This window comes from Denticeps clupeoides, unplaced genomic scaffold (genome assembly GCF_900700375.1).
Source record: "Denticeps clupeoides unplaced genomic scaffold, fDenClu1.1, whole genome shotgun sequence".
NCBI classification, from domain to species: Eukaryota; Metazoa; Chordata; class Actinopteri; order Clupeiformes; family Denticipitidae; genus Denticeps; species Denticeps clupeoides.
Genome location: NW_021630012.1, coordinates 1 through 18237, shown reverse-complemented (window position 1 = coordinate 18237; position 18237 = coordinate 1). Strand labels below are relative to the sequence as shown.

General features: G+C 42.5%; 44 non-coding genes and 3 pseudogenes across 44 annotated transcripts; 46 read left to right on the top strand and 1 right to left on the bottom strand.

The window, feature by feature from the left end:
• The first annotated feature begins 120 nt into the window (after nt 1–120).
• Nucleotides 121–239, top strand: LOC114780233 (uncharacterized; annotated as a pseudogene).
• A 1811-nt stretch (nt 240–2050) lies between these two features.
• Nucleotides 2051–3038, bottom strand: LOC114780192 (nuclease-sensitive element-binding protein 1 pseudogene; annotated as a pseudogene).
• A 2934-nt stretch (nt 3039–5972) lies between these two features.
• On the top strand, nt 5973–6091 carry LOC114780279 (5S ribosomal RNA). Its single transcript, XR_003747102.1, has one exon. It is a non-coding gene; the product is annotated as a 5S ribosomal RNA (ribosomal RNA).
• Nucleotides 6092–6235: 144 nt separating this feature from the next.
• LOC114780278 (5S ribosomal RNA) lies at nt 6236–6354 on the top strand. Its single transcript, XR_003747101.1, has one exon. It is a non-coding gene; the product is annotated as a 5S ribosomal RNA (ribosomal RNA).
• Nucleotides 6355–6498: 144 nt separating this feature from the next.
• On the top strand, nt 6499–6617 carry LOC114780277 (5S ribosomal RNA). Its single transcript, XR_003747100.1, has one exon. It is a non-coding gene; the product is annotated as a 5S ribosomal RNA (ribosomal RNA).
• Nucleotides 6618–6762: 145 nt separating this feature from the next.
• LOC114780276 (5S ribosomal RNA) lies at nt 6763–6881 on the top strand. The gene has a single exon (XR_003747099.1). It is a non-coding gene; the product is annotated as a 5S ribosomal RNA (ribosomal RNA).
• A 144-nt stretch (nt 6882–7025) lies between these two features.
• LOC114780275 (5S ribosomal RNA) lies at nt 7026–7144 on the top strand. Its single transcript, XR_003747098.1, has one exon. It is a non-coding gene; the product is annotated as a 5S ribosomal RNA (ribosomal RNA).
• Nucleotides 7145–7288: 144 nt separating this feature from the next.
• Nucleotides 7289–7407, top strand: LOC114780274 (5S ribosomal RNA). Its single transcript, XR_003747097.1, has one exon. It is a non-coding gene; the product is annotated as a 5S ribosomal RNA (ribosomal RNA).
• A 144-nt stretch (nt 7408–7551) lies between these two features.
• Nucleotides 7552–7670, top strand: LOC114780273 (5S ribosomal RNA). The gene has a single exon (XR_003747096.1). It is a non-coding gene; the product is annotated as a 5S ribosomal RNA (ribosomal RNA).
• A 144-nt stretch (nt 7671–7814) lies between these two features.
• Nucleotides 7815–7933, top strand: LOC114780272 (5S ribosomal RNA). The gene has a single exon (XR_003747095.1). It is a non-coding gene; the product is annotated as a 5S ribosomal RNA (ribosomal RNA).
• A 144-nt stretch (nt 7934–8077) lies between these two features.
• Nucleotides 8078–8196, top strand: LOC114780269 (5S ribosomal RNA). The gene has a single exon (XR_003747093.1). It is a non-coding gene; the product is annotated as a 5S ribosomal RNA (ribosomal RNA).
• Nucleotides 8197–8339: 143 nt separating this feature from the next.
• LOC114780227 (5S ribosomal RNA) lies at nt 8340–8457 on the top strand. The gene has a single exon (XR_003747060.1). It is a non-coding gene; the product is annotated as a 5S ribosomal RNA (ribosomal RNA).
• Nucleotides 8458–8600: 143 nt separating this feature from the next.
• Nucleotides 8601–8719, top strand: LOC114780268 (5S ribosomal RNA). The gene has a single exon (XR_003747092.1). It is a non-coding gene; the product is annotated as a 5S ribosomal RNA (ribosomal RNA).
• Nucleotides 8720–8863: 144 nt separating this feature from the next.
• Nucleotides 8864–8982, top strand: LOC114780267 (5S ribosomal RNA). The gene has a single exon (XR_003747091.1). It is a non-coding gene; the product is annotated as a 5S ribosomal RNA (ribosomal RNA).
• Nucleotides 8983–9126: 144 nt separating this feature from the next.
• Nucleotides 9127–9245, top strand: LOC114780266 (5S ribosomal RNA). The gene has a single exon (XR_003747090.1). It is a non-coding gene; the product is annotated as a 5S ribosomal RNA (ribosomal RNA).
• Nucleotides 9246–9389: 144 nt separating this feature from the next.
• On the top strand, nt 9390–9508 carry LOC114780265 (5S ribosomal RNA). The gene has a single exon (XR_003747089.1). It is a non-coding gene; the product is annotated as a 5S ribosomal RNA (ribosomal RNA).
• A 144-nt stretch (nt 9509–9652) lies between these two features.
• On the top strand, nt 9653–9771 carry LOC114780236 (uncharacterized; annotated as a pseudogene).
• Nucleotides 9772–9915: 144 nt separating this feature from the next.
• Nucleotides 9916–10034, top strand: LOC114780264 (5S ribosomal RNA). Its single transcript, XR_003747088.1, has one exon. It is a non-coding gene; the product is annotated as a 5S ribosomal RNA (ribosomal RNA).
• Nucleotides 10035–10178: 144 nt separating this feature from the next.
• On the top strand, nt 10179–10297 carry LOC114780263 (5S ribosomal RNA). The gene has a single exon (XR_003747087.1). It is a non-coding gene; the product is annotated as a 5S ribosomal RNA (ribosomal RNA).
• Nucleotides 10298–10441: 144 nt separating this feature from the next.
• LOC114780262 (5S ribosomal RNA) lies at nt 10442–10560 on the top strand. Its single transcript, XR_003747086.1, has one exon. It is a non-coding gene; the product is annotated as a 5S ribosomal RNA (ribosomal RNA).
• Nucleotides 10561–10704: 144 nt separating this feature from the next.
• LOC114780261 (5S ribosomal RNA) lies at nt 10705–10823 on the top strand. The gene has a single exon (XR_003747085.1). It is a non-coding gene; the product is annotated as a 5S ribosomal RNA (ribosomal RNA).
• A 144-nt stretch (nt 10824–10967) lies between these two features.
• LOC114780260 (5S ribosomal RNA) lies at nt 10968–11086 on the top strand. Its single transcript, XR_003747084.1, has one exon. It is a non-coding gene; the product is annotated as a 5S ribosomal RNA (ribosomal RNA).
• Nucleotides 11087–11230: 144 nt separating this feature from the next.
• Nucleotides 11231–11349, top strand: LOC114780258 (5S ribosomal RNA). Its single transcript, XR_003747082.1, has one exon. It is a non-coding gene; the product is annotated as a 5S ribosomal RNA (ribosomal RNA).
• A 144-nt stretch (nt 11350–11493) lies between these two features.
• Nucleotides 11494–11612, top strand: LOC114780257 (5S ribosomal RNA). The gene has a single exon (XR_003747081.1). It is a non-coding gene; the product is annotated as a 5S ribosomal RNA (ribosomal RNA).
• A 144-nt stretch (nt 11613–11756) lies between these two features.
• On the top strand, nt 11757–11875 carry LOC114780256 (5S ribosomal RNA). Its single transcript, XR_003747080.1, has one exon. It is a non-coding gene; the product is annotated as a 5S ribosomal RNA (ribosomal RNA).
• Nucleotides 11876–12019: 144 nt separating this feature from the next.
• On the top strand, nt 12020–12138 carry LOC114780254 (5S ribosomal RNA). Its single transcript, XR_003747079.1, has one exon. It is a non-coding gene; the product is annotated as a 5S ribosomal RNA (ribosomal RNA).
• Nucleotides 12139–12282: 144 nt separating this feature from the next.
• On the top strand, nt 12283–12401 carry LOC114780253 (5S ribosomal RNA). The gene has a single exon (XR_003747078.1). It is a non-coding gene; the product is annotated as a 5S ribosomal RNA (ribosomal RNA).
• Nucleotides 12402–12545: 144 nt separating this feature from the next.
• LOC114780252 (5S ribosomal RNA) lies at nt 12546–12664 on the top strand. Its single transcript, XR_003747077.1, has one exon. It is a non-coding gene; the product is annotated as a 5S ribosomal RNA (ribosomal RNA).
• Nucleotides 12665–12808: 144 nt separating this feature from the next.
• Nucleotides 12809–12927, top strand: LOC114780251 (5S ribosomal RNA). The gene has a single exon (XR_003747076.1). It is a non-coding gene; the product is annotated as a 5S ribosomal RNA (ribosomal RNA).
• Nucleotides 12928–13071: 144 nt separating this feature from the next.
• Nucleotides 13072–13190, top strand: LOC114780250 (5S ribosomal RNA). Its single transcript, XR_003747075.1, has one exon. It is a non-coding gene; the product is annotated as a 5S ribosomal RNA (ribosomal RNA).
• A 144-nt stretch (nt 13191–13334) lies between these two features.
• LOC114780249 (5S ribosomal RNA) lies at nt 13335–13453 on the top strand. The gene has a single exon (XR_003747074.1). It is a non-coding gene; the product is annotated as a 5S ribosomal RNA (ribosomal RNA).
• Nucleotides 13454–13597: 144 nt separating this feature from the next.
• Nucleotides 13598–13716, top strand: LOC114780248 (5S ribosomal RNA). The gene has a single exon (XR_003747073.1). It is a non-coding gene; the product is annotated as a 5S ribosomal RNA (ribosomal RNA).
• Nucleotides 13717–13860: 144 nt separating this feature from the next.
• LOC114780246 (5S ribosomal RNA) lies at nt 13861–13979 on the top strand. The gene has a single exon (XR_003747071.1). It is a non-coding gene; the product is annotated as a 5S ribosomal RNA (ribosomal RNA).
• Nucleotides 13980–14123: 144 nt separating this feature from the next.
• On the top strand, nt 14124–14242 carry LOC114780220 (5S ribosomal RNA). The gene has a single exon (XR_003747053.1). It is a non-coding gene; the product is annotated as a 5S ribosomal RNA (ribosomal RNA).
• A 144-nt stretch (nt 14243–14386) lies between these two features.
• On the top strand, nt 14387–14505 carry LOC114780245 (5S ribosomal RNA). The gene has a single exon (XR_003747070.1). It is a non-coding gene; the product is annotated as a 5S ribosomal RNA (ribosomal RNA).
• A 144-nt stretch (nt 14506–14649) lies between these two features.
• LOC114780244 (5S ribosomal RNA) lies at nt 14650–14768 on the top strand. Its single transcript, XR_003747069.1, has one exon. It is a non-coding gene; the product is annotated as a 5S ribosomal RNA (ribosomal RNA).
• A 144-nt stretch (nt 14769–14912) lies between these two features.
• On the top strand, nt 14913–15031 carry LOC114780243 (5S ribosomal RNA). Its single transcript, XR_003747068.1, has one exon. It is a non-coding gene; the product is annotated as a 5S ribosomal RNA (ribosomal RNA).
• Nucleotides 15032–15175: 144 nt separating this feature from the next.
• Nucleotides 15176–15294, top strand: LOC114780242 (5S ribosomal RNA). The gene has a single exon (XR_003747067.1). It is a non-coding gene; the product is annotated as a 5S ribosomal RNA (ribosomal RNA).
• Nucleotides 15295–15438: 144 nt separating this feature from the next.
• Nucleotides 15439–15557, top strand: LOC114780241 (5S ribosomal RNA). Its single transcript, XR_003747066.1, has one exon. It is a non-coding gene; the product is annotated as a 5S ribosomal RNA (ribosomal RNA).
• Nucleotides 15558–15701: 144 nt separating this feature from the next.
• Nucleotides 15702–15820, top strand: LOC114780234 (5S ribosomal RNA). The gene has a single exon (XR_003747065.1). It is a non-coding gene; the product is annotated as a 5S ribosomal RNA (ribosomal RNA).
• Nucleotides 15821–15964: 144 nt separating this feature from the next.
• Nucleotides 15965–16083, top strand: LOC114780223 (5S ribosomal RNA). The gene has a single exon (XR_003747056.1). It is a non-coding gene; the product is annotated as a 5S ribosomal RNA (ribosomal RNA).
• Nucleotides 16084–16227: 144 nt separating this feature from the next.
• On the top strand, nt 16228–16346 carry LOC114780212 (5S ribosomal RNA). The gene has a single exon (XR_003747045.1). It is a non-coding gene; the product is annotated as a 5S ribosomal RNA (ribosomal RNA).
• Nucleotides 16347–16490: 144 nt separating this feature from the next.
• Nucleotides 16491–16609, top strand: LOC114780200 (5S ribosomal RNA). Its single transcript, XR_003747034.1, has one exon. It is a non-coding gene; the product is annotated as a 5S ribosomal RNA (ribosomal RNA).
• A 144-nt stretch (nt 16610–16753) lies between these two features.
• LOC114780282 (5S ribosomal RNA) lies at nt 16754–16872 on the top strand. The gene has a single exon (XR_003747105.1). It is a non-coding gene; the product is annotated as a 5S ribosomal RNA (ribosomal RNA).
• A 144-nt stretch (nt 16873–17016) lies between these two features.
• Nucleotides 17017–17135, top strand: LOC114780270 (5S ribosomal RNA). Its single transcript, XR_003747094.1, has one exon. It is a non-coding gene; the product is annotated as a 5S ribosomal RNA (ribosomal RNA).
• A 144-nt stretch (nt 17136–17279) lies between these two features.
• LOC114780259 (5S ribosomal RNA) lies at nt 17280–17398 on the top strand. Its single transcript, XR_003747083.1, has one exon. It is a non-coding gene; the product is annotated as a 5S ribosomal RNA (ribosomal RNA).
• A 144-nt stretch (nt 17399–17542) lies between these two features.
• LOC114780247 (5S ribosomal RNA) lies at nt 17543–17661 on the top strand. The gene has a single exon (XR_003747072.1). It is a non-coding gene; the product is annotated as a 5S ribosomal RNA (ribosomal RNA).
• Nucleotides 17662–18237: the final 576 nt, after the last annotated feature.

Below are 18237 nucleotides of genomic sequence, written 5' to 3'. Positions count from 1 at the left end.
ATGAAGTTTTTTTGCATTGCTTTGTTAGTTTTTTTCTAAAGTAAGTTAAGAGTTATTTTCACTCTGTGATATGTTTTCAAACCTAGGTTGTTTAAAGTCCATGATTTTCAAGCAGAGATTGCTTACGGCCATACCAGCCCAAGAACGCCCGGTCTCGTCTGATCTCGGAAGCTAAGAAGGCTTGATCCTGGTTAGTACTTAGATGGGTGACCTCCTTTGAATACCAGGTGCTGTAAGCTTTAACTGTTGAAAAACTTTTTTAAAAAAAAAGTTTTTTGCATGGCTTTGTTAGTTTTTTCTAAAGTAAGTGTGGTGGAAATTCTGCCGTCTGGGGAGCTGCAATAAAGGAAGTCAACTGAATTGATTATCCAAGTTTATTTTACCGCGCACGGGGGGACCCACAAGAGAACATCCCCCCCGCTTGATTACAGTTCACAAGCATTTATACATCTGGGGTGTACAAGGTCGAAAAGCAAGCTCGCACCACTTTGGACAGTGGCGCCCATCAACGTCACAGAACCTTTCTTTTATCAGTTTATGTCTAGTTTTTGCGTCAAACTTTTGCATCAACAAGGTCAGACCTAAGATACACAGTTGTCTTCTGACTGTTCCATGACCAAAGGTGAAACACGTGGAGTGTCTGGGCCTACTAAATTTTCCTTCCACACTCCACACTTTTTTTTTTTTTTTTTTTTTTTTGATTAATTGATCTCTACTATAGGCACAAAAATATATATGATGTGTACGCAAGGTGAGGAGTACATAATTACATAATAGCACAAAATTCAAAGAATAAAAAATGATTATAAAAATGATTAAAAAGTACGCAGCAAATTAATGCAAAATTACAAAGTAACTTAATATACAACCAGAAACATCAAAGTATACCACTCCATCAAGGGTTTAAGGTAACTCATCACAGGCAGTTGTATAAAAATATAAACTCAAAACTAAATAATTAAAAAAACAAACTATTTAAAATGAAAATCAACAACAAGTATATCAATCATTATATAGTGTATTATGTGTCTGCATCTGTCTCATCCGAGGAGGAGCTTGATTCAAAGCATGATTGACCACTATGAACAAGAGTTACATAATTTTTTCTAGGGGTCTAATAACATATCAACAGCAATGTGGTTCTGGAAGGCCATAAGTGAGGTGGCTTTAAATTGTCCATGTACAGCCTCAAATCCATCTCTAGTGAAGTTTGATAAGCGCTGCACATTGTAATGAATGCAATTGATTCTGTCAACATTTTTGTTAGGAGTTATTCAAAATAAAATGTATTCAAAGCCTGCAGCTATTTGATGTATTCGTCGGGCACACCTCTGGGAATACCTATGGTATCAATGTAAGTTGCATCAGGGTAATCAAAAGAAAACAATGATCTCCTAGCTAAACGGGAGTGAACATTGGAAAAAGAGACTGGAACTTCCGATGCGGTTACGGGCAAAATAGTCACAGGTAGGATAAGAGTAGAAGGAGTGCAGACACCCGACCAGTTCTCAGGTAAAGTGGAGCGTAGTGTTTTACCACCACCAGATGTCAGAACGATCAACTTTCGGGGAATCAGACAGGTTGTGGATGGATGCACAATATGAAACATTCACAGTACCAACAGTATTAGCAGGGGAAGGGTAATACCTTGATACCTCAGCATCAAAAACAGGGGGAACATCGGTTTTTGATCCTACAGGAAAAAGGAAATCCCAAAAAGAGCAAAAAGGATCAAGGTTATCTTGAGTCATAAGTTGGATAAGACAGGTAATTCAGTTCGGCTGGAGTGGGGACAATCTTCAACAATGGGCGAGGTCCTAAACATACAATGCAATCAGATTTTGCAATGTCACCAGTAGCTTCTGCAAGTAACAACAAGTTATTCCTGTGGCCAAGTTTTTTTTTTTTTTTTTTTTTTTTTCAAAACAGACCAAATATCAAATTATTTTTCCCTTTAAAAACCATTTGGTGTAAAAACTTAAGACCGATTTAGAAAACCATCTGCCGTTTCCCCAAAATGTTTAACTGTCACCTAAAAATAATGGAAAAGAACAAGTCTGCATAGATTCTGCAGGCAATTGGTGGTAATCTGGTCAAATGCATGTTGCAAGCTTAGACGATTGTCAAGTCAAATCTGTTTCTTATTGCTCAGATCTTTGATGTTTCTTCTTGTTGACTTTACCGGACGATGGTAGCGATGGTAAATCAGTGTTTATTCAGCCCCGCCCTGCTCAGCCTCGGGAGCGGACGTTTTCTCAGCGGATGTTTCGGCTGCCTTGCTCTCTTTGCCATCCTGAGGTTCGGTGGTCTGGGCGGTAGTTGATGTTGCATCTGTAGCGCCGCTGGTGGGGCTCCTGGTTCTCTTTGTCTTCCTCGCCTTCCCTCACCAGTCTGGGACGTGGGGGACTCCTTGGTCTGAAGCCTCTGTAGTAGTTCTGCCTCATTGGTTTGCTCTGGTCTGGACCACCCTGGTTGTCATCACCTTCAGTTCCTTCTGTCATTTCCTTTCGTGGTGCGCTGGTATATGGGGGGCGGCTGCCATAGCGTCGGCGGACAAAGTACGGTGGATAGCGCCGCCTGCCAGGGAACAAAGTTCTCCGTTGCTGTGGCTGTGTGTCCCCCTCAGGAACAATTTCCTGGCTCTCTCTCTTCTTCCGCCCCTCGCTCTGGTAGTTATCCTGGTAGTTGCGTGGGGGTCTCCTCCGGCGTGGGTACCGCCTGTAGCGGTTCCGGTCAGCGGCGTATTTGCTGCCCTGGACTGGGACCCCCCCTGGGCCGGTGACATTGGCCGCCTCGGCACCCTTCTCCCCTTCAACGACATCAAACTCCACAGTCTCACCGTCCCCAACACTGCGGAGGTATTTTCTTGGGTTGTTTTTCTTTATGGCAGTCTGGTGTACAAAAACGTCTTCTTTTGTGTCATTCCTGTTGATGAAACCGTAGCCATTGCGTACGTTGAACCACTTCACCGTCCCCAGGACCTTTGTTGGAATGTGTGTGAGTGTGTCTGTGTGGGTGTGCATGACCTTGGTTGGAGCCTCCTTCAGGGCTGCAGCCGCGCCTTCGTTTGGAGCTCCGCCCCGCTTCACCAGTCAGGCTGTTTGGGATTGTTCATGATGGGTGTGTTCTCCTCTGTGTCCACGTCTCTCGCCATAGGGAACACCATGTCCTCTGCTCCATCCTCTTTCTTCATTGGGACATTCTCGTAACCAATGTCCGCTTTGGCCACAGTTGAAGCACACATCCGATTGTTCCTCGCTTCGTGGTCTCCACTGTCCTCTCCATCTTTTGGTGCAATCTCGTGCCCAGTGTCCCCTTTGGTTACACCTGAAGCACACATCCGGTCCGCGATATGAAGTGGAGTTGGCAGCAGCATGCTGCAACAGAGCCAGTTGTGCCCTGTGGGTTGAATCTTTGTTTTTGTTGTCTTCTTTGATCCTCGCTTCCGCCTGTCTGGCCTGGGCGTGGCGCGCATGGCGCAGAACTTCAGCGAGACGCACTGAAGCATCTGCCCACATGATGCAGGAAGTCTTTGTTGCTTCACTGAGGGGGGGGAGAAGGCCATCAATGAAGGTATTTTTCAGGAGCGCTTCGTAGGGTGTCATACCTTGTCCAGGGTAATCATGGGGGCGAGCAAGGCCGCTGTGGTCATCAAACACAACTTGGAGTCGAATCAAGAAATCTTCTGCTGACTCCAAAGGCTGCTGAGCACACGTGCTGATTTTAGAAAGGTCACAGGCAGTAGGAAAGTTGCCAGCGATCGCGGTCACAAGTCCTTCAGCCCAACATCTGTAGTCTGCATCCCCCCGCACTGCACCAATGTCATTTTGATCAGCAGTAGCCCAACCAGGGGTGCAGGGCTGATGATGGGTAGTGAAATGTTCACGTAGCTGACCATACTGCGCAGGGGTCATGTGCCTTAGCAGGACTCGGGCCATTTCGGTGGATGTCGGTGTGAATTCTCTGATGAAATCGCTCACGGCTCTGGACAGGGCCGCACCCCCTCGATCTGCATTTGGGAGATGCTTGGAAGAGTTCAGAAGGTCTTCCGTTGTCCATGGTCTGTAAACAAATGTAGGCCCCCCTGTCCCAGCAACCTGAATCATGGGGAGAGTTGCAGTTGAGGGTCCTGATGGTTCAGAAGATGTGGTGGCAGACCGGGTCTTGGGTGGAGAATATGGGGCGGCTGCTCTGGTGGTGGTTTTTTTTCTCTGAAGTTGAAGCAGTGACGCCATCATGCTGTGGTGGTTTCTGCTGTTCTTGTAACGGTTTCTCCAGCGGGAGTTGCTGCTGTTCCAGTGGGGGTTGCTGTTGGGGGTAGGGCGGAGGGGTGGAGTCCAAACTCAGGTCGACCCGTGTGCCCTGTAATGACGGATACAACGAGGCAGGTGCAGTATCAGAGAATTTTTTTTTGGTATCAAGGTTCAGCGTGGTCTCCCCTTTTGTTTTCTTTCCCACAGTCAGCGCAGTCAGAGCGTTCTGGGTGTTTGGCTTGTCTCTTCGGTCGCCCTCTGCTTCCCATATTTTAAAACAGTCTTCCATTATAAGCATTTTCCGAATTACTTTACTTTTACTTGACTGCAGTATTTTTTGCCTGCTACCCTCTAGCCCCTCCTTCAGCTTTTTTAGCTGAGTTTGACTAAGAGACCCACCCGCAGGAAAACCGTAATTTTCATGCCAGTCCACCAGATGATTACACACATCATCACCATATTTCTGTTTCATCAGTATCATTAACTTAGTTTCGGGACTAATAGGAGTGTCACTTTTCCCACTTTTATTTCCCATTTTTTACGCACACAGCTTTCTCGAGTTTACCCAGGGAATTCACAGCCCAACGAAAACAACTGCTCTTGCTAAGAGAGCTCACAGATAACTAATGGCTCACAATTCTTCCCGTTTCACGTTTTCCCTTTGTGCTCTTGCCTTATTACTCACACTGATTGAAATATTACTTAATGATTGAATGATTTTTTTTTTTTTTTATCTTGTAAAGAAGGCTCACACTTATTTCACACTCGATCTCCAAGATCGTTTTACTCAGAGGACTTTAACCTCTATTATCCCACACTGGATCTCCAAGATCCTTTTCTCTGAGGACTTTAACCTCTATTATCCCACACTGGATCTCCAAGATCCTTTACTCAGAGGACTAACCTCTATTAAACAAAATAAAAAGTGACACTCGCTTAGTTGGATCAACTCAGTTGACTACAGAATAAAGCAAATATGCAATTCCCCTTATCAATTTGATTTTGGATTTATTAATCTTCAAAATTCTGCAGTTTTCATTAAATGTTTGAGAGGTGGAATATTTTAGCTCACCGTGTTCGCGTCCCCAGACGACAGAAAAGAGAAAAATCCCGGCGGAATCGGCCAAGGACACTGACCACAGTCCCAGTCACTCCGAAACTCTAAGACGAGGTTTTGGAGATGGATCTTGGTGACCCAGGGTGACCTAGCCACTCCGGCCATGTCCTGGCGGACTTCACGCGGATCCTGTTCGTGACGCCAATTGTGGTGGAAATTCTGCCGTCTGGGGAGCTGCAATAAAGGAAGTCAACTGAATTGATTATCCAAGTTTATTTTACCGCGCACGGGGGGACCCACAAGAGAACATCCCCCCCGCTTGATTACAGTTCACAAGCATTTATACATCTGGGGTGTACAAGGTCGAAAAGCAAGCTCGCACCACTTTGGACAGTGGCGCCCATCAACGTCACAGAACCTTTCTTTTATCAGTTTATGTCTAGTTTTTGCGTCAAACTTTTGCATCAACAAGGTCAGACCTAAGATACACAGTTGTCTTCTGACTGTTCCATGACCAAAGGTGAAACGCGTGGAGAGTCTGGCCTACTAAATTTCGTGGAGTGTCTGGGCCTACTAAATTTTCCTTCCACAGAGGTATTTTCACTCTGTGATATGTTTTCAAGCCTAGGTTGTTTAAAGTCCAAGATTTTCAAGCAGAGATTGCTTACGGCCATACCAGCCCAAGAACGCCCGGTCTCGTCTGATCTCGGAAGCTAAGAAGGCTTGGGCCTGGTTAGTACTTGGATGGGAGACCTCCTGGGAATACCAGGTGCTGTAAGCTTTAACTGTTGAAAAACTTTTTAAAATGAAGTTTTTTTGCATCGCTTTGTTAGTTTTTTTCTAAAGTAAGTTAAGAGGTATTTTCACTCTGTGATATGTTTTCAAGCCTAGGTTGTTTAAAGTCCAAGATTTTCAAGCAGAGATTGCTTACGGCCATACCAGCCCAAGAACGCCCGGTCTCGTCTGATCTCGGAAGCTAAGAAGGCTTGGGCCTGGTTAGTACTTGGATGGGAGACCTCCTGGGAATACCAGGTGCTGTAAGCTTTAACTGTTGAAAAACTTTTTAAAATGAAGTTTTTTTGCATCGCTTTGTTAGTTTTTTTCTAAAGTAAGTTAAGAGGTATTTTCACTCTGTGATATGTTTTCAAGCCTAGGTTGTTTAAAGTCCAAGATTTTCAAGCAGAGATTGCTTACGGCCATACCAGCCCAAGAACGCCCGGTCTCGTCTGATCTCGGAAGCTAAGAAGGCTTGGGCCTGGTTAGTACTTGGATGGGAGACCTCCTGGGAATACCAGGTGCTGTAAGCTTTAACTGTTGAAAAACTTTTTAAAATGAAGTTTTTTTTGCATCGCTTTGTTAGTTTTTTTCTAAAGTAAGTTAAGAGGTATTTTCACTCTGTGATATGTTTTCAAGCCTAGGTTGTTTAAAGTCCAAGATTTTCAAGCAGAGATTGCTTACGGCCATACCAGCCCAAGAACGCCCGGTCTCGTCTGATCTCGGAAGCTAAGAAGGCTTGGGCCTGGTTAGTACTTGGATGGGAGACCTCCTGGGAATACCAGGTGCTGTAAGCTTTAACTGTTGAAAAACTTTTTAAAATGAAGTTTTTTTGCATCGCTTTGTTAGTTTTTTTCTAAAGTAAGTTAAGAGGTATTTTCACTCTGTGATATGTTTTCAAGCCTAGGTTGTTTAAAGTCCAAGATTTTCAAGCAGAGATTGCTTACGGCCATACCAGCCCAAGAACGCCCGGTCTCGTCTGATCTCGGAAGCTAAGAAGGCTTGGGCCTGGTTAGTACTTGGATGGGAGACCTCCTGGGAATACCAGGTGCTGTAAGCTTTAACTGTTGAAAAACTTTTTAAAATGAAGTTTTTTTGCATCGCTTTGTTAGTTTTTTTCTAAAGTAAGTTAAGAGGTATTTTCACTCTGTGATATGTTTTCAAGCCTAGGTTGTTTAAAGTCCAAGATTTTCAAGCAGAGATTGCTTACGGCCATACCAGCCCAAGAACGCCCGGTCTCGTCTGATCTCGGAAGCTAAGAAGGCTTGGGCCTGGTTAGTACTTGGATGGGAGACCTCCTGGGAATACCAGGTGCTGTAAGCTTTAACTGTTGAAAAACTTTTTAAAATGAAGTTTTTTTGCATCGCTTTGTTAGTTTTTTTCTAAAGTAAGTTAAGAGGTATTTTCACTCTGTGATATGTTTTCAAGCCTAGGTTGTTTAAAGTCCAAGATTTTCAAGCAGAGATTGCTTACGGCCATACCAGCCCAAGAACGCCCGGTCTCGTCTGATCTCGGAAGCTAAGAAGGCTTGGGCCTGGTTAGTACTTGGATGGGAGACCTCCTGGGAATACCAGGTGCTGTAAGCTTTAACTGTTGAAAAACTTTTTAAAATGAAGTTTTTTTGCATCGCTTTGTTAGTTTTTTTCTAAAGTAAGTTAAGAGGTATTTTCACTCTGTGATATGTTTTCAAGCCTAGGTTGTTTAAAGTCCAAGATTTTCAAGCAGAGATTGCTTACGGCCATACCAGCCCAAGAACGCCCGGTCTCGTCTGATCTCGGAAGCTAAGAAGGCTTGGGCCTGGTTAGTACTTGGATGGGAGACCTCCTGGGAATACCAGGTGCTGTAAGCTTTAACTGTTGAAAAACTTTTTAAAATGAAGTTTTTTTGCATCGCTTTGTTAGTTTTTTTCTAAAGTAAGTTAAGAGGTATTTTCACTCTGTGATATGTTTTCAAGCCTAGGTTGTTTAAAGTCCAAGATTTTCAAGCAGAGATTGCTTACGGCCATACCAGCCCAAGAACGCCCGGTCTCGTCTGATCTCGGAAGCTAAGAAGGCTTGGGCCTGGTTAGTACTTGGATGGGAGACCTCCTGGGAATACCAGGTGCTGTAAGCTTTAACTGTTGAAAAACTTTTTAAAATGAAGTTTTTTTGCATCGCTTTGTTAGTTTTTTCTAAAGTAAGTTAAGAGGTATTTTCACTCTGTGATATGTTTTCAAGCCTAGGTTGTTTAAAGTCCAAGATTTTCAAGCAGAGATTGCTTACGGCCATACCAGCCCAAGAACGCCCGGTCTCGTCTGATCTCGGAAGCTAAGAAGGCTTGGCCTGGTTAGTACTTGGATGGGAGACCTCCTGGGAATACCAGGTGCTGTAAGCTTTAACTGTTGAAAAACTTTTAAAATGAAGTTTTTTTGCATCGCTTTGTTAGTTTTTTTCTAAAGTAAGTTAAGAGGTATTTTCACTCTGTGATATGTTTTCAAGCCTAGGTTGTTTAAAGTCCAAGATTTTCAAGCAGAGATTGCTTACGGCCATACCAGCCCAAGAACGCCCGGTCTCGTCTGATCTCGGAAGCTAAGAAGGCTTGGGCCTGGTTAGTACTTGGATGGGAGACCTCCTGGGAATACCAGGTGCTGTAAGCTTTAACTGTTGAAAAACTTTTTAAAATGAAGTTTTTTTGCATCGCTTTGTTAGTTTTTTTCTAAAGTAAGTTAAGAGGTATTTTCACTCTGTGATATGTTTTCAAGCCTAGGTTGTTTAAAGTCCAAGATTTTCAAGCAGAGATTGCTTACGGCCATACCAGCCCAAGAACGCCCGGTCTCGTCTGATCTCGGAAGCTAAGAAGGCTTGGGCCTGGTTAGTACTTGGATGGGAGACCTCCTGGGAATACCAGGTGCTGTAAGCTTTAACTGTTGAAAAACTTTTTAAAATGAAGTTTTTTTGCATCGCTTTGTTAGTTTTTTTCTAAAGTAAGTTAAGAGGTATTTTCACTCTGTGATATGTTTTCAAGCCTAGGTTGTTTAAAGTCCAAGATTTTCAAGCAGAGATTGCTTACGGCCATACCAGCCCAAGAACGCCCGGTCTCGTCTGATCTCGGAAGCTAAGAAGGCTTGGGCCTGGTTAGTACTTGGATGGGAGACCTCCTGGGAATACCAGGTGCTGTAAGCTTTAACTGTTGAAAAACTTTTTAAAATGAAGTTTTTTTGCATCGCTTTGTTAGTTTTTTTCTAAAGTAAGTTAAGAGGTATTTTCACTCTGTGATATGTTTTCAAGCCTAGGTTGTTTAAAGTCCAAGATTTTCAAGCAGAGATTGCTTACGGCCATACCAGCCCAAGAACGCCCGGTCTCGTCTGATCTCGGAAGCTAAGAAGGCTTGGGCCTGGTTAGTACTTGGATGGGAGACCTCCTGGGAATACCAGGTGCTGTAAGCTTTAACTGTTGCAAAACTTATTAAAATGAAGTTTTTTTGCATCGCTTTGTTAGTTTTTTTCTATAGTAAGTTAAGAGGTATTTTCACTCTGTGATATGTTTTCAAGCCTAGGTTGTTTAAAGTCCAAGATTTTCAAGCAGAGATTGCTTACGGCCATACCAGCCCAAGAACGCCTGGTCTCGTCTGATCTCGGAAGCTAAGAAGGCTTGGGCCTGGTTAGTACTTGGATGGGAGACCTCCTAGGAATACCAAATGCTGTAAGCTTTAACTGTTGAAAAACTTTTTAAAATGAAGTTTTTTTGCATCGCATTGTTAGTTTTTTTCTAAAGTAAGTTAAGAGGTATTTTCACTCTGTGATATGTTTTCAAGCCTAGGTTGTTTAAAGTCCAAGATTTTCAAGCAGAGATTGCTTACGGCCATACCAGCCCAAGAACGCCCGGTCTCGTCTGATCTCGGAAGCTAAGAAGGCTTGGGCCTGGTTAGTACTTGGATGGGAGACCTCCTGGGAATACCAGGTGCTGTAAGCTTTGACTGTTGAAAAACTTTTTAAAATGAAGTTTTTTTGCATCGCTTTGTTAGTTTTTTTCTAAAGTAAGTTAAGAGGTATTTTCACTCTGTGATATGTTTTCAAGCCTAGGTTGTTTAAAGTCCAAGATTTTCAAGCAGAGATTGCTTACGGCCATACCAGCCCAAGAACGCCCGGTCTCGTCTGATCTCGGAAGCTAAGAAGGCTTGGGCCTGGTTAGTACTTGGATGGGAGACCTCCTGGGAATACCAGGTGCTGTAAGCTTTAACTGTTGAAAAACTTTTTAAAATGAAGTTTTTTTGCATCGCTTTGTTAGTTTTTTTCTAAAGTAAGTTAAGAGGTATTTTCACTCTGTGATATGTTTTCAAGCCTAGGTTGTTTAAAGTCCAAGATTTTCAAGCAGAGATTGCTTACGGCCATACCAGCCCAAGAACGCCCGGTCTCGTCTGATCTCGGAAGCTAAGAAGGCTTGGGCCTGGTTAGTACTTGGATGGGAGACCTCCTGGGAATACCAGGTGCTGTAAGCTTTAACTGTTGAAAAACTTTTTAAAATGAAGTTTTTTTGCATCGCTTTGTTAGTTTTTTTCTAAAGTAAGTTAAGAGGTATTTTCACTCTGTGATATGTTTTCAAGCCTAGGTTGTTTAAAGTCCAAGATTTTCAAGCAGAGATTGCTTACGGCCATACCAGCCCAAGAACGCCCGGTCTCGTCTGATCTCGGAAGCTAAGAAGGCTTGGGCCTGGTTAGTACTTGGATGGGAGACCTCCTGGGAATACCAGGTGCTGTAAGCTTTAACTGTTGAAAAACTTTTTAAAATGAAGTTTTTTTGCATCGCTTTGTTAGTTTTTTTCTAAAGTAAGTTAAGAGGTATTTTCACTCTGTGATATGTTTTCAAGCCTAGGTTGTTTAAAGTCCAAGATTTTCAAGCAGAGATTGCTTACGGCCATACCAGCCCAAGAACGCCCGGTCTCGTCTGATCTCGGAAGCTAAGAAGGCTTGGGCCTGGTTAGTACTTGGATGGGAGACCTCCTGGGAATACCAGGTGCTGTAAGCTTTAACTGTTGAAAAACTTTTTAAAATGAAGTTTTTTTGCATCGCTTTGTTAGTTTTTTTCTAAAGTAAGTTAAGTGGTATTTTCACTCTGTGATATGTTTTCAAGCCTAGGTTGTTTAAAGTCCAAGATTTTCAAGCAGAGATTGCTTACGGCCATACCAGCCCAAGAACGCCCGGTCTCGTCTGATCTCGGAAGCTAAGAAGGCTTGGGCCTGGTTAGTACTTGGATGGGAGACCTCCTGGGAATACCAGGTGCTGTAAGCTTTAACTGTTGAAAAACTTTTTAAAATGAAGTTTTTTTGCATCGCTTTGTTAGTTTTTTTCTAAAGTAAGTTAAGAGGTATTTTCACTCTGTGATATGTTTTCAAGCCTAGGTTGTTTAAAGTCCAAGATTTTCAAGCAGAGATTGCTTACGGCCATACCAGCCCAAGAACGCCCGGTCTCGTCTGATCTCGGAAGCTAAGAAGGCTTGGGCCTGGTTAGTACTTGGATGGGAGACCTCCTGGGAATACCAGGTGCTGTAAGCTTTAACTGTTGAAAAACTTTTTAAAATGAAGTTTTTTTGCATCGCTTTGTTAGTTTTTTTCTAAAGTAAGTTAAGAGGTATTTTCACTCTGTGATATGTTTTCAAGCCTAGGTTGTTTAAAGTCCAAGATTTTCAAGCAGAGATTGCTTACGGCCATACCAGCCCAAGAACGCCCGGTCTCGTCTGATCTCGGAAGCTAAGAAGGCTTGGGCCTGGTTAGTACTTGGATGGGAGACCTCCTGGGAATACCAGGTGCTGTAAGCTTTAACTGTTGAAAAACTTTTTAAAATGAAGTTTTTTTGCATCGCTTTGTTAGTTTTTTTCTAAAGTAAGTTAAGAGGTATTTTCACTCTGTGATATGTTTTCAAGCCTAGGTTGTTTAAAGTCCAAGATTTTCAAGCAGAGATTGCTTACGGCCATACCAGCCCAAGAACGCCCGGTCTCGTCTGATCTCGGAAGCTAAGAAGGCTTGGGCCTGGTTAGTACTTGGATGGGAGACCTCCTGGGAATACCAGGTGCTGTAAGCTTTAACTGTTGAAAAACTTTTTAAAATGAAGTTTTTTTGCATCGCTTTGTTAGTTTTTTTCTAAAGTAAGTTAAGAGGTATTTTCACTCTGTGATATGTTTTCAAGCCTAGGTTGTTTAAAGTCCAAGATTTTCAAGCAGAGATTGCTTACGGCCATACCAGCCCAAGAACGCCCGGTCTCGTCTGATCTCGGAAGCTAAGAAGGCTTGGGCCTGGTTAGTACTTGGATGGGAGACCTCCTGGGAATACCAGGTGCTGTAAGCTTTAACTGTTGAAAAACTTTTTAAAATGAAGTTTTTTTGCATCGCTTTGTTAGTTTTTTTCTAAAGTAAGTTAAGAGGTATTTTCACTCTGTGATATGTTTTCAAGCCTAGGTTGTTTAAAGTCCAAGATTTTCAAGCAGAGATTGCTTACGGCCATACCAGCCCAAGAACGCCCGGTCTCGTCTGATCTCGGAAGCTAAGAAGGCTTGGGCCTGGTTAGTACTTGGATGGGAGACCTCCTGGGAATACCAGGTGCTGTAAGCTTTAACTGTTGAAAAACTTTTTAAAATGAAGTTTTTTTGCATCGCTTTGTTAGTTTTTTTCTAAAGTAAGTTAAGAGGTATTTTCACTCTGTGATATGTTTTCAAGCCTAGGTTGTTTAAAGTCCAAGATTTTCAAGCAGAGATTGCTTACGGCCATACCAGCCCAAGAACGCCCGGTCTCGTCTGATCTCGGAAGCTAAGAAGGCTTGGGCCTGGTTAGTACTTGGATGGGAGACCTCCTGGGAATACCAGGTGCTGTAAGCTTTAACTGTTGAAAAACTTTTTAAAATGAAGTTTTTTTGCATCGCTTTGTTAGTTTTTTTCTAAAGTAAGTTAAGAGGTATTTTCACTCTGTGATATGTTTTCAAGCCTAGGTTGTTTAAAGTCCAAGATTTTCAAGCAGAGATTGCTTACGGCCATACCAGCCCAAGAACGCCCGGTCTCGTCTGATCTCGGAAGCTAAGAAGGCTTGGGCCTGGTTAGTACTTGGATGGGAGACCTCCTGGGAATACCAGGTGCTGTAAGCTTTAACTGTTGAAAAACTTTTTAAAATGAAGTTTTTTTGCATCGCTTTGTTAGTTTTTTTCTAAAGTAAGTTAAGAGGTATTTTCACTCTGTGATATGTTTTCAAGCCTAGGTTGTTTAAAGTCCAAGATTTTCAAGCAGAGATTGCTTACGGCCATACCAGCCCAAGAACGCCCGGTCTCGTCTGATCTCGGAAGCTAAGAAGGCTTGGGCCTGGTTAGTACTTGGATGGGAGACCTCCTGGGAATACCAGGTGCTGTAAGCTTTAACTGTTGAAAAACTTTTTAAAATGAAGTTTTTTTGCATCGCTTTGTTAGTTTTTTTCTAAAGTAAGTTAAGAGGTATTTTCACTCTGTGATATGTTTTCAAGCCTAGGTTGTTTAAAGTCCAAGATTTTCAAGCAGAGATTGCTTACGGCCATACCAGCCCAAGAACGCCCGGTCTCGTCTGATCTCGGAAGCTAAGAAGGCTTGGGCCTGGTTAGTACTTGGATGGGAGACCTCCTGGGAATACCAGGTGCTGTAAGCTTTAACTGTTGAAAAACTTTTTAAAATGAAGTTTTTTTGCATCGCTTTGTTAGTTTTTTTCTAAAGTAAGTTAAGAGGTATTTTCACTCTGTGATATGTTTTCAAGCCTAGGTTGTTTAAAGTCCAAGATTTTCAAGCAGAGATTGCTTACGGCCATACCAGCCCAAGAACGCCCGGTCTCGTCTGATCTCGGAAGCTAAGAAGGCTTGGGCCTGGTTAGTACTTGGATGGGAGACCTCCTGGGAATACCAGGTGCTGTAAGCTTTAACTGTTGAAAAACTTTTTAAAATGAAGTTTTTTTGCATCGCTTTGTTAGTTTTTTTCTAAAGTAAGTTAAGAGGTATTTTCACTCTGTGATATGTTTTCAAGCCTAGGTTGTTTAAAGTCCAAGATTTTCAAGCAGAGATTGCTTACGGCCATACCAGCCCAAGAACGCCCGGTCTCGTCTGATCTCGGAAGCTAAGAAGGCTTGGGACTGGTTAGTACTTGGATGGGAGACCTCCTGGGAATACCAGGTGCTGTAAGCTTTAACTGTTGAAAAACTTTTTAAAATGAAGTTTTTTTGCATCGCTTTGTTAGTTTTTTTCTAAAGTAAGTTAAGAGGTATTTTCACTCTGTGATATGTTTTCAAGCCTAGGTTGTTTAAAGTCCAAGATTTTCAAGCAGAGATTGCTTACGGCCATACCAGCCCAAGAACGCCCGGTCTCGTCTGATCTCGGAAGCTAAGAAGGCTTGGGCCTGGTTAGTACTTGGATGGGAGACCTCCTGGGAATACCAGGTGCTGTAAGCTTTAACTGTTGAAAAACTTTTTAAAATGAAGTTTTTTTGCATCGCTTTGTTAGTTTTTTTCTAAAGTAAGTTAAGAGGTATTTTCACTCTGTGATATGTTTTCAAGCCTAGGTTGTTTAAAGTCCAAGATTTTCAAGCAGAGATTGCTTACGGCCATACCAGCCCAAGAACGCCCGGTCTCGTCTGATCTCGGAAGCTAAGAAGGCTTGGGCCTGGTTAGTACTTGGATGGGAGACCTCCTGGGAATACCAGGTGCTGTAAGCTTTAACTGTTGAAAAACTTTTTAAAATGAAGTTTTTTTGCATCGCTTTGTTAGTTTTTTTCTAAAGTAAGTTAAGAGGTATTTTCACTCTGTGATATGTTTTCAAGCCTAGGTTGTTTAAAGTCCAAGATTTTCAAGCAGAGATTGCTTACGGCCATACCAGCCCAAGAACGCCCGGTCTCGTCTGATCTCGGAAGCTAAGAAGGCTTGGGCCTGGTTAGTACTTGGATGGGAGACCTCCTGGGAATACCAGGTGCTGTAAGCTTTAACTGTTGAAAAACTTTTTAAAATGAAGTTTTTTTGCATCGCTTTGTTAGTTTTTTTCTAAAGTAAGTTAAGAGGTATTTTCACTCTGTGATATGTTTTCAAGCCTAGGTTGTTTAAAGTCCAAGATTTTCAAGCAGAGATTGCTTACGGCCATACCAGCCCAAGAACGCCCGGTCTCGTCTGATCTCGGAAGCTAAGAAGGCTTGGGCCTGGTTAGTACTTGGATGGGAGACCTCCTGGGAATACCAGGTGCTGTAAGCTTTAACTGTTGAAAAACTTTTTAAAATGAAGTTTTTTTGCATCGCTTTGTTAGTTTTTTTCTAAAGTAAGTTAAGAGGTATTTTCACTCTGTGATATGTTTTCAAGCCTAGGTTGTTTAAAGTCCAAGATTTTCAAGCAGAGATTGCTTACGGCCATACCAGCCCAAGAACGCCCGGTCTCGTCTGATCTCGGAAGCTAAGAAGGCTTGGGCCTGGTTAGTACTTGGATGGGAGACCTCCTGGGAATACCAGGTGCTGTAAGCTTTAACTGTTGAAAAACTTTTTAAAATGAAGTTTTTTTGCATCGCTTTGTTAGTTTTTTTCTAAAGTAAGTTAAGAGGTATTTTCACTCTGTGATATGTTTTCAAGCCTAGGTTGTTTAAAGTCCAAGATTTTCAAGCAGAGATTGCTTACGGCCATACCAGCCCAAGAACGCCCGGTCTCGTCTGATCTCGGAAGCTAAGAAGGCTTGGGCCTGGTTAGTACTTGGATGGGAGACCTCCTGGGAATACCAGGTGCTGTAAGCTTTAACTGTTGAAAAACTTTTTAAAATGAAGTTTTTTTGCATCGCTTTGTTAGTTTTTTTCTAAAGTAAGTTAAGAGGTATTTTCACTCTGTGATATGTTTTCAAGCCTAGGTTGTTTAAAGTCCAAGATTTTCAAGCAGAGATTGCTTACGGCCATACCAGCCCAAGAACGCCCGGTCTCGTCTGATCTCGGAAGCTAAGAAGGCTTGGGCCTGGTTAGTACTTGGATGGGAGACCTCCTGGGAATACCAGGTGCTGTAAGCTTTAACTGTTGAAAAACTTTTTAAAATGAAGTTTTTTTGCATCGCTTTGTTAGTTTTTTTCTAAAGTAAGTTAAGAGGTATTTTCACTCTGTGATATGTTTTCAAGCCTAGGTTGTTTAAAGTCCAAGATTTTCAAGCAGAGATTGCTTACGGCCATACCAGCCCAAGAACGCCCGGTCTCGTCTGATCTCGGAAGCTAAGAAGGCTTGGGCCTGGTTAGTACTTGGATGGGAGACCTCCTGGGAATACCAGGTGCTGTAAGCTTTAACTGTTGAAAAACTTTTTAAAATGAAGTTTTTTTGCATCGCTTTGTTAGTTTTTTTCTAAAGTAAGTTAAGAGGTATTTTCACTCTGTGATATGTTTTCAAGCCTAGGTTGTTTAAAGTCCAAGATTTTCAAGCAGAGATTGCTTACGGCCATACCAGCCCAAGAACGCCCGGTCTCGTCTGATCTCGGAAGCTAAGAAGGCTTGGGCCTGGTTAGTACTTGGATGGGAGACCTCCTGGGAATACCAGGTGCTGTAAGCTTTAACTGTTGAAAAACTTTTTAAAATGAAGTTTTTTTGCATCGCTTTGTTAGTTTTTTTCTAAAGTAAGTTAAGAGGTATTTTCACTCTGTGATATGTTTTCAAGCCTAGGTTGTTTAAAGTCCAAGATTTTCAAGCAGAGATTGCTTACGGCCATACCAGCCCAAGAACGCCCGGTCTCGTCTGATCTCGGAAGCTAAGAAGGCTTGGGCCTGGTTAGTACTTGGATGGGAGACCTCCTGGGAATACCAGGTGCTGTAAGCTTTAACTGTTGAAAAACTTTTTAAAATGAAGTTTTTTTGCATCGCTTTGTTAGTTTTTTTCTAAAGTAAGTTAAGAGGTATTTTCACTCTGTGATATGTTTTCAAGCCTAGGTTGTTTAAAGTCCAAGATTTTCAAGCAGAGATTGCTTACGGCCATACCAGCCCAAGAACGCCCGGTCTCGTCTGATCTCGGAAGCTAAGAAGGCTTGGGCCTGGTTAGTACTTGGATGGGAGACCTCCTGGGAATACCAGGTGCTGTAAGCTTTAACTGTTGAAAAACTTTTTAAAATGAAGTTTTTTTGCATCGCTTTGTTAGTTTTTTTCTAAAGTAAGTTAAGAGGTATTTTCACTCTGTGATATGTTTTCAAGCCTAGGTTGTTTAAAGTCCAAGATTTTCAAGCAGAGATTGCTTACGGCCATACCAGCCCAAGAACGCCCGGTCTCGTCTGATCTCGGAAGCTAAGAAGGCTTGGGCCTGGTTAGTACTTGGATGGGAGACCTCCTGGGAATACCAGGTGCTGTAAGCTTTAACTGTTGAAAAACTTTTTAAAATGAAGTTTTTTTGCATCGCTTTGTTAGTTTTTTTCTAAAGTAAGTTAAGAGGTATTTTCACTCTGTGATATGTTTTCAAGCCTAGGTTGTTTAAAGTCCAAGATTTTCAAGCAGAGATTGCTTACGGCCATACCAGCCCAAGAACGCCCGGTCTCGTCTGATCTCGGAAGCTAAGAAGGCTTGGGCCTGGTTAGTACTTGGATGGGAGACCTCCTGGGAATACCAGGTGCTGTAAGCTTTAACTGTTGAAAAACTTTTTAAAATGAAGTTTTTTTGCATCGCTTTGTTAGTTTTTTTCTAAAGTAAGTTAAGAGGTATTTTCACTCTGTGATATGTTTTCAGCCTAGGTTGTTTAAAGTCCAAGACTTTCAAGTCAGAGATTGCTTATGGCCATAAAGCCAACAAGAAAAAGCTCAAGGGACACGTATCGTGATCTCGGAAGCTATTAGAAGAGCTTGGGCCTGGGTGTTAGTACTTGGAATGGAGAGACCTATGGGAATACCAGTGATGGTTGTAGCTTTAACTGTGGTAAAAACTTATTAAATGAATTTTTGTTGCATCGCTTTGTTAGTTTTTCGCTGTAAGAGTAAGTTAAGAGGGTTATTTTACTTTGTGATATGTTTCAAGCCTAGGTGTGTTTAAAAGTTCCAAGATTTTCAAGCAGAATTGCTACGGCCATAACCGCCCAAGAACGCTTTGGTCTCGTATGATCTCGGAAGCTAAGAAGGCTTGGGCCTGGTTAGTAATTGGATGGGAGACCTAATGGGAATTCCAGGTGCACTGTAAGCTCTTAACGTTTGAAAAACTTTTTAAA